Source organism: Sceloporus occidentalis, unplaced genomic scaffold, assembly GCF_023333645.1.
Source record: "Sceloporus occidentalis isolate IW3139 unplaced genomic scaffold, rSceOcc1.0.p SCAF_39, whole genome shotgun sequence".
Classification (NCBI taxonomy): domain Eukaryota; kingdom Metazoa; phylum Chordata; class Lepidosauria; order Squamata; family Phrynosomatidae; genus Sceloporus; species Sceloporus occidentalis.
In genome coordinates this window covers 7,480,712-7,489,333 of record NW_028317019.1, presented here as the reverse complement: position 1 = coordinate 7,489,333, position 8,622 = coordinate 7,480,712, and positions in this window count along the sequence as shown.

Genomic DNA, 8,622 nt, shown 5'->3' with positions numbered 1-8,622 from the left:
CATTTAGCCACCAAAGAATTATAGTGCATTTAGAAATTTCTTGTCACATTTCAGAGGCAAACGTCATTTTTAATAACAGTTTTGGGGAGCACGCTGGGATTGAGGGCTACTGGGGCTACCCCATATTTAGATCCAGAGATGTTCCCCCATATTCTGCAACATTGCAGAGATGGGAAAAGCAAGACACATGTGGACAAGCAATCCAGAAGGCGGTGAGGATGGCCAAAGTTGTTTATGAGGAAGGTCACACATATGGGGAAGGGCACAGCAGTTTGCTTTAGCTTCAGCCTCCTGGGAAGGGCAATATCCTGCCTCCATCTTTCCTCTCTTCTCCCCACTTTTGAGTTGATGGGGTGCAAACTGAATGGCACTCAGGAACTGAAGTGAGCTGAGAAGGGGGAAAATGGGAGGATGAGAGAGCAACCGGGACATTTTTAAAAGCCCCTGAAAAAGTTGGGTGACAGAGGGTTAACCAGGACTGTCTCTGCCATATTGGGAGAATATGTTCTCCGCTTGCTTTCATGAACTGGCCTAGCAGTGACACAGATGAAAATTAATAGTCAAGAACTTCAACTCACCAAAGAATACTTGTACCTCCGCAGACTGTTTCTTTTGGAGCCCAACGCCCTCCGCTTGGCTTCTGTGTCGGCCATCAGGTGGGCAGGGGTCCTGGTGGTCTTGCACTTGAGTCACTTCCAGCAAGAGAGGCCCCAAAGCCGTGTAGAAGGAAGCAGAGATTAAGGTCCTGAGAAAAGGGAGCAGGGTTAGGATTAACTTGGCAAGAAACCTTGCAGCACTCAAAGACACAGAGAATAGCATCCTGCTGGTGACATACGCAGGTGACATATGCCTCCTTTGGGTCAATGCAGAGGAGGGCATCCCTTCCTCTCTCTGCACCAAACAAAGCCCTCTGGACCTAGCATAGATTCACTGCAGCTCCCCTACACAACAGATACTCCATGCCCTATTAGTTACGAAGGATGAGGAGATGGGGAATTGGAGAGGGCCCTGGTTATGTCCCTCCAGTTAGATGTGAAATGGGTGCATCACAAATAAATAAATAAATAAATAAATCATCTGCTGAAACCTCCAGATGTCCCTAGTGCTTTTTCACAGCATCATCTCCTTTCCGAAGAAGGCTGCATCCACACTGCAGAAATAAGGCACTTTGACACCACTTTAACCGCTCAGTGCTATGGAATCCTGGGATTTTACCTTTGGGACACTTAGCCTTATCTGCCAGAGAGCTCTGGTGCCACAACAAACTACAAATCCCAGGATTCCACAGGATGGACCCAGGACAGTTAAAGTGGTTTCAAACCGGATTATTTCTGTAGAGCAGATACAGCATAAATTGTTTGTAAAAGGATAGAAGCACCCAAGTCTTGTTTTTACCCTTCAAATAATGGTTTTCCTTTTTAAAAAATTAGTAGTTTGTTTTAGTCTGTAATCCTTATTTTTGTTGTTCTTGTTTGTTTCTATTTTTATTTGGTCATTTGAGATGGCTTCCTTCTTGAGTGAAAATCTCTTAATAAGAAACTGGGGAGACTTTTAAAACCTCCCAAAGGAGCTACTTTTGGCATTTTTGGGGGGAGAAGCCTCCTCTTAGAAGCCAAAGCCCAATGTTTGTGAAGAATAAGAATAAGGCTTGTATTAAAACTATTCTCCCCATTTCTCATCTCTTTTAAAACCCATGTTCCCCAGAAGGAGCAGAGCTGTGTAATATAAAAACCCTCTCTGAAAAGAGACACAAAAGACACACAAAGAGACACACTTCCTTCCTTTTGGCCCAAGGAGCCTGGCCTCCTTCTGACTCTGGAGCCTCAGGAGAGAAAGAGAAGCCTTTGTTCAACTGAGGCCTCAGAGAAGGTTCTGGAACATTATTCCCAACAGTCACAAGCAGCACAAAATGGCTGCCAGAACACAAAATGGCTGCTCGAACACAAAACAGCCGCCTCTGCGCTTGGCAGTTGGCAGTTTGAGGCCTTCAGGGATCCCAAAATGGAGGATGAAAGGGCCCCAAATTCGGAAGGGACCCCAAATAGGATTTCCAGACCTTAACAACAGCTAAAATCTTTGCTGATACTATAATACAGAGACTGACTGAGATACTAGAACATGGCCACATAGCCTGAAAAACCCACAAAAAACTGTCACTGAGATACTGTTTATAAATATTTTTATGTCTTTATAAATAAATAAAATTTAATAATAATAATAATAATAATAATAATAATAATAAGTTACAACCAGGAGCTAGTTCTCCCTGTGGCTTTCCCCCCAGGAGCCCCTTCTCCCTCTCCTTCTTCCCCTGAAGAATCCTCAGAGGCCTCTCTGCTCCTCCTCCTCCTCAGGCCCTTCCTCTATGCCTTCCTCCTAGGACTGCAATCCTGGCCCCACTTTCTGGGAGTTAAGTCCCAGTGATTTTTGGTTCAAAACACACTGGAGGAATGATGATGATGATGATGATGATGATGAGTCTCTTCCTTCAGAAGCACAAAGCTTGTGGAAGCGCAAAGGCTAACAGAGGTCCAAATCACAAGGCAGAAATAACCCTCTTTCAGACAGCTTTAACTGCCTTTGTCAGTGCTAGGGAATCCTGGGGATTGTAGCTTATTCTGGCACCTCAGCTCTCTGACAGAGAAGGCTAAATGTCTCACAAAACTACAGTTCCCAGAATTCCTAGCATTGAGCCAGGGCAGTTAAAGCAGTCTCAAACTGGACGATTTATGCAGTGCATTTTGGATCTCTGTTGGTCCTTAAGTTTTCACAAGGTTCTGTGGTTTTGGGAACAAGAAACTAATTATCATAATTGTTGTTGATGCTGATGATAATAATAATAATAATAATATCCCATTCCCCCTCATAAAAGGACACAACTGAAATTACAACTTTAATAAAATTGAATTATAACATACAAAAGTATACATTAAAATAGAAATAAAAAGAATTAAACTAATTCAGCTCCCCCTCTGGAAAGTGGGAGAGATCTGGAAGGGACATGAAATGGGAAGAGAGGAAAAGGGGGGAGATGCTGAGGGGGGGGGGTCTCTCATGTCCTGGAGTTTGCACCCATTGCTCCGTCTCCCAGTCTCCTCCGCTGGGAGGAAGGGAGCGTGTGGAATTCTGGGAAAGGCTGGCAGTTGGCTTGGAGCCTGAATAGGGTTCTAGAAGGCTGGTGGCTTTGACTGTTGGCTGCTTTGGAAGAAGGGCTCATCTGGATTTCCCTGGCAGTGAAGGAAAGATGGGTGCCTCAATGAGGAGCTCCCAAATTTGGTTCCTATGTGATAATGATGAATGAGAGTGAAAGGCCTCCAGGTTGGAGTCAATGATGGGGGGCTGGAGGGTCTTCTGTAGGGAGGCAGCCTTGGGGGCTGAAAGGAAAGAAGCCTCCTCCTCCTCCTCCCTCTGAAAAAGGCCTCAAGGCTCTTCCGGCTGCCAGGCCTCCTCTCCTCTCTTGGGAGTTTCTGTGGGGCCATGATATTTTGGAGAGGAATCCCAAAGGGAGTCTGTGACCATGGAACCTCAGAGTATGATCAAGATTGCAAGGTTCTTTCTGAGGAAGGAGAAGCAAACTAGGAGAGGCTGCAGCTGTTTACTTCTGCCTGAGCCTCTGGGAAGGGCTCCTCTTCTCCTTTCTCCTCAGCTGTCTTCATGGAGGGCAGACTGCCTTTACGCTTTGGACTCCGTCTGCAGCAATGGCAATGAGCTGAAGAGGAGGGAGAAATGGCAGGAGGAGAAAGAAGAAACCAAGAAATTTGTAAAGCAGCTGAGAAGGTGGGAGGGCAGAGGATGAATCAGGGGGAATGTCCCTTCCAAACTGGGAGAGTTGGAGGGCATGCAGAAGGAGCTGGGCCTGGAAATGGAGGAGGAGAAGGGGGCTTGCAAAATGACCTCCATGGATGAGAAAGTTGGGCCTAGTCCATGAAATGTAATGGCCCAGTGAAATGGTATCCATAATATAGGAGCCAGTGTGGCATAGTGGTTTGAGCATAGCTGAACTATGACTCTGGAGATCAGATTTGGAATCCCAGCTCCGCCATGGAAAACCATTCGGTGACCTTGGGCAAGTCACACTCTCTCAGCCTCAGGGAAAGGCAATAGGAAAGCTATTCTGAAGATATTTGCCAAGGAAACCCTGTGATAGGTCTGCCTTAAATTCAAAACAACTTGGAGACACACAATAATAACAACAACAAAAGCAACGTCTATTATGTAAAATGGCAAAACCAAGAATTGCTCTTGGAATTTACATTATTTTACTATATTTTCAAGCCTTGAATGGTTCAATCCACAGGTAAAGAAATCTGTAGATACAGAGGGCTATCGTCATCATAATCATCATCATCATCATGAAAAAGTAGAGGGTCTTCTTTATCAAATTTGTACCAGGAGGGCGACTAAAATGGTGAAGCGTCTGGAAACCAAGACCTTTGGCTTAACAAGTCTACAGGCCTCTTCCCCCACAAAAAACTCTAATGCACCCCTGAAAGGAGCTCCTCCCTCTCACTTCTTCTTTTTGTGGAGAGCCCCTTCTCCCCCGCCAATGCCCCTCTCTCTTCTCCTCACAACCACAATCACAACAACAACCCTGTGAGGTTGTTCTGCCAGGCAACAGAGACCAGTCCCTCCATGGTCTCCTTCTGGGTCAGAGGAGGGGGATGGAGGGAAGGCCTTGGCAGCCATTGCTTTGTGTGGGGGGGAGGGGAGAGGCAATTGCCTTCATGCCATAGACCAATACCTCCCCCAAAAGAGAGTATTCTTTGAAGCCTTTCCTCCTTCTCCCCATGGCCACCTTTCCCTCATCCTTCTAGGCCTGACCCCCAAAATCGCCTTTCCTCTCCTGGCAATGGGAAATGGGGGCTCTAAGACTTTTCCTGTCCCCCTTTGAGAAGCAGCTCCCCTACACAACAGATACTCCATGCCTTCTTAGAGTGGTGGGGGATTAGGGGATGGGGAATTGGAGAGGACCCTGGTTATGTCCCTATAGCTGGATGTGAAATGAGTGCATCATAAATGAATAAATAAACAAATAATCTGCAGAAACCTCCAGACGTCTCCAGTGCTTTTCCTCATCATCGGCCCATTTCCCAAGAAGGTGTCCTCCACACAACAGAAATAAGGCACTTTGATACCACTTTAACCGCTCAGTGCTATGGAATCCTGGGATTTTACCTTTGGACACTTAGCCTTCTCTGCCAGAGAGCTCTCATGCCACAATAAACTACAAATCCCAGGATTCCATAGGATGGAGTCAGAAGAGTTAATACACTTTAGAACTGGATTATTTCTGTAGTGCAGATACAGCCTGAGTCGGTTGTAAAAGGGTAGAAGCACCAAAGTTGATTTTTTATCCTGTTAAAAATGGTCTTGCTTTTTAAAAATATAAGCAGTTTGTTTTTTTGTCTAATCCTTATTCTTGTTGTTGTTTGTTTGTATGTTTATATCTTTCATTCTTGGTAATATGAGTTATTTTGGTTTGTCTTCTTCCTTCCTTGTCTGAAAATCTATTAATTAGGAAACTGGGGAGACTTTTAAAACCTCCCAAAGGAGCTACTTTTGGCCTTTTTTGGGGGACTAGCCTCCTCTTAGAAGCCAAAGCCCAATGTTTGTGAAGAAGAAGAAGAAGGAAGAAGGTTTGTATTAAAACTATCCTCTCCATTTCTGATCCCTTTTAAAACCCATGATCCCCAGAAGGAGCAGAGCTTTGTAATAAGAAAACCCTCTCAGAAAAGAGACACAAAAGAAACACAAAGGGACACACTTCCTTCCTTTTGGCCCAAGAAGCCTGGCCTCCTTCTCTCTCTGGAGCCTCAGGAGAGAAAGAGGAGCCTCTGTTTAACTGAGGCCTCAGAGAAGGTTCTGGAACATTATTCCCCACAGTCAGAAGCAGCACAAAATGGCCACCAGAACACAAAATGGAATTCTGGGAAATGTAGTTTTGTGACACATTGTACCTACTCTGTTAGAGAGTTCTGGTGCCACAATAAACTCCATTTCCCAGGATTCCCTAGCACTGGGCCAGGGCAGTTAAAGCGCTCTCAAACTGGACTATTGCTGCCGTGTGTTTTGGACCTTTCTTGGCCGCAAACTGTCCATAGCCTGCAATGCATCTCCTAATTCTGTTGGCAGTCCCTCCCTCCCAACACTTTCTCATTTCCCCCCAAAACCAGCGCAAAGCTGGCAGATGGAAAGAGGTTTTAAAGCAGCATTTAAATATGCATTATTTGTTTTTAAAAGACTAAATGTCCCAAATGCTATTATCAGTTTTGTAGCTATTATTACAGAAAGAGATAGAGCGCAAACTCCTCAAGTACCTTTATTTTCTGCAGTGAGATGGGCTTTTCCAACTGACTCTCTGTGATGATCTCCGGTGGTCCAAGCAGCAAAACTGCGGCCCTGTAATAATAATAATAATGATAATAATAGTAATAATAATAATAATAATAATAATGTTTTTATAAACCTCTCTTCAACCAAAAAGCTATCAGAGTGGCTTACAAATTATTAATTAGCCATTTAGACATTATGGCTCTTAGCCCAGCAGACCCTTAAATTCCTTAAATTACGCTGCCTCCAAACAGTGAATTATAAGAGTATTTCCCTTAACCTACACTGGGACCGGTTAAGGAACCTTATTTCTCCTTCTTTACTGATCTTCCCAAGCATCAACCGATCCAAGACACGTGTAAAAGGAGCGTCGAGTAGTAGATACTCCAAGGAAATATTTACTATAAATGACAAAATATAACTGAAATATAAGTCCTACAAGATATTAAGAATCTTGCAGGTACAATATTTGTAAGTATATAATATTCAATTCATACAAGCTATTAAAGAAAGAAATAGACCTAAGTGTCCAATTCTGAGACTAACTTCCAAGATCCGCTCTTTAACTCTCTCTCTCTCGATCTCCAACCGACACAATTCCCCCAACTGTCTCTTGGTCTCTCAGGCCTTATATCTCCTTCTCACGGAAGCTTCCAGAAGAACCTTTATCTTGCTCTCTGATTGGTCAAGAGAGCCTTCCGTAGCAGTGATGTCATTCTGCATTTGCATAAACCTCCCTTTACTGCCTGAAGATCTCCATTGACTGGAGCCCTGTTATTACAACAACAACAACAAGAACCCTCTTTTCCTTGGAAGAGATTCACAACTATACCTTGTTTCCCGGTTGGGAAGAATAGGAGGATTCCAGAGGTTTCCATTTCCACTAAGATTAGGAGCTCCCAAATTTCTGTGGAAGAGGTTTCCTAAGGCATGTGCCAGGACAGAGTGGGGAACGGGGGGCTCCTCATGGGCAAATGGCTGCGTGTCAGCTGAACTTGAGGCTCAGGGTCCCTAAGAAGAGGAGGTGCCCAGGCCCTCCAGAATCCCCTCTGAGCCTCCAGGAGAGCAAGACTCAGGGAAGGGACAGTCTGCCAGGGGCTGAGAGCCGCTTGGACCAAACCTTGAGGGCATTTTCCCAAAAGCTGGCCAGGATTGGTTTCACAGTTTGGCATTTTCCTCTCAGAGGACCATCAGGATCTCAAAGACCACTCCCCATTTTGGATTTTGTTTTTTTACTCTGCTGCCCTCAGTGGGGGCTTGCTTACTCCTAAGGTGCCATAGAGATGAGCATGGAACGTATAGGGAAGATGGCTTTTGCAGTCTTTTCCAGCATTGAGCTTACCTTGTGTTGTCTTCAAGCCTATTAGAAGAGAGCAGGAAAGTAATCGGGAGGGGAAAGCAAAGTCCCACATTTGCTCCCATAAGCTCCCCCTGAAGCTTTTCCCAGCATGCCCTGGTCCTCAGTCTCCTTCCCAGGCTCCAGTGTTTCCTAGAGAGATGGAAACCTTCAAGGGAGAGTCTTTGGGAGTCAAGCCAAGCTCTCCTCTGCTTCCCCAAGGCCTCCTTCTCCATCCACTGCTGGTCTTTGGAAGGGAGACCTAGACTGCTCTTGGGAATATTACTATTGGAGGGACAGGGACTCCCAAAACCTCCCAGTCTGGCTCTAACATCAAGTACGTCAAATATCTGCAATGAACTGGGCCAGGTCTTATGCCAGGAGTGGGGATCCTGGGGCCTCGCTCTGTATCTCTACTAAGAAAAAGACTGAATCTCCATGACTGGTGCTATACATACTCTTGAGATGGGCAGCCAGAAAACCAGAATGCTTCAAAGAATTCAAAGGTTTATTGGATGGAGATAGAAGTGCAAGATGCCTTAAAATCATATGTTTTGAATCAGACAGCATCAAAGGGGCTCTGATAGTCTTACAGGACAGGATCTGGAAAGACACTTCCTCCAAACAAAAAGTATTTCACGCTTCCACTTTCTCTCATTTCTGGAAATGCTGATGCCTCAAGGGCTGGATCCTAAGCAAAATGAGAGATAAGGTTTGAACTGCTATGCAATTCAGAGATCAAGGTTTGTATATGGTTTTTGATACAATTTACTAATTTCAAGGTGCAACTACAGTATATAAAAGGTTTAATTTTTTTCAAAAATATAATTTTAATCCCTTTGCATTGTTTTGAATTTATACTGTATTAAATGTATTGTTAGCCACCCTGAGTCCCTATATTGGGAGAAAGGATGGATGTATATAAATAAACTAAATAAACTGGAGTTCCTTTGAAG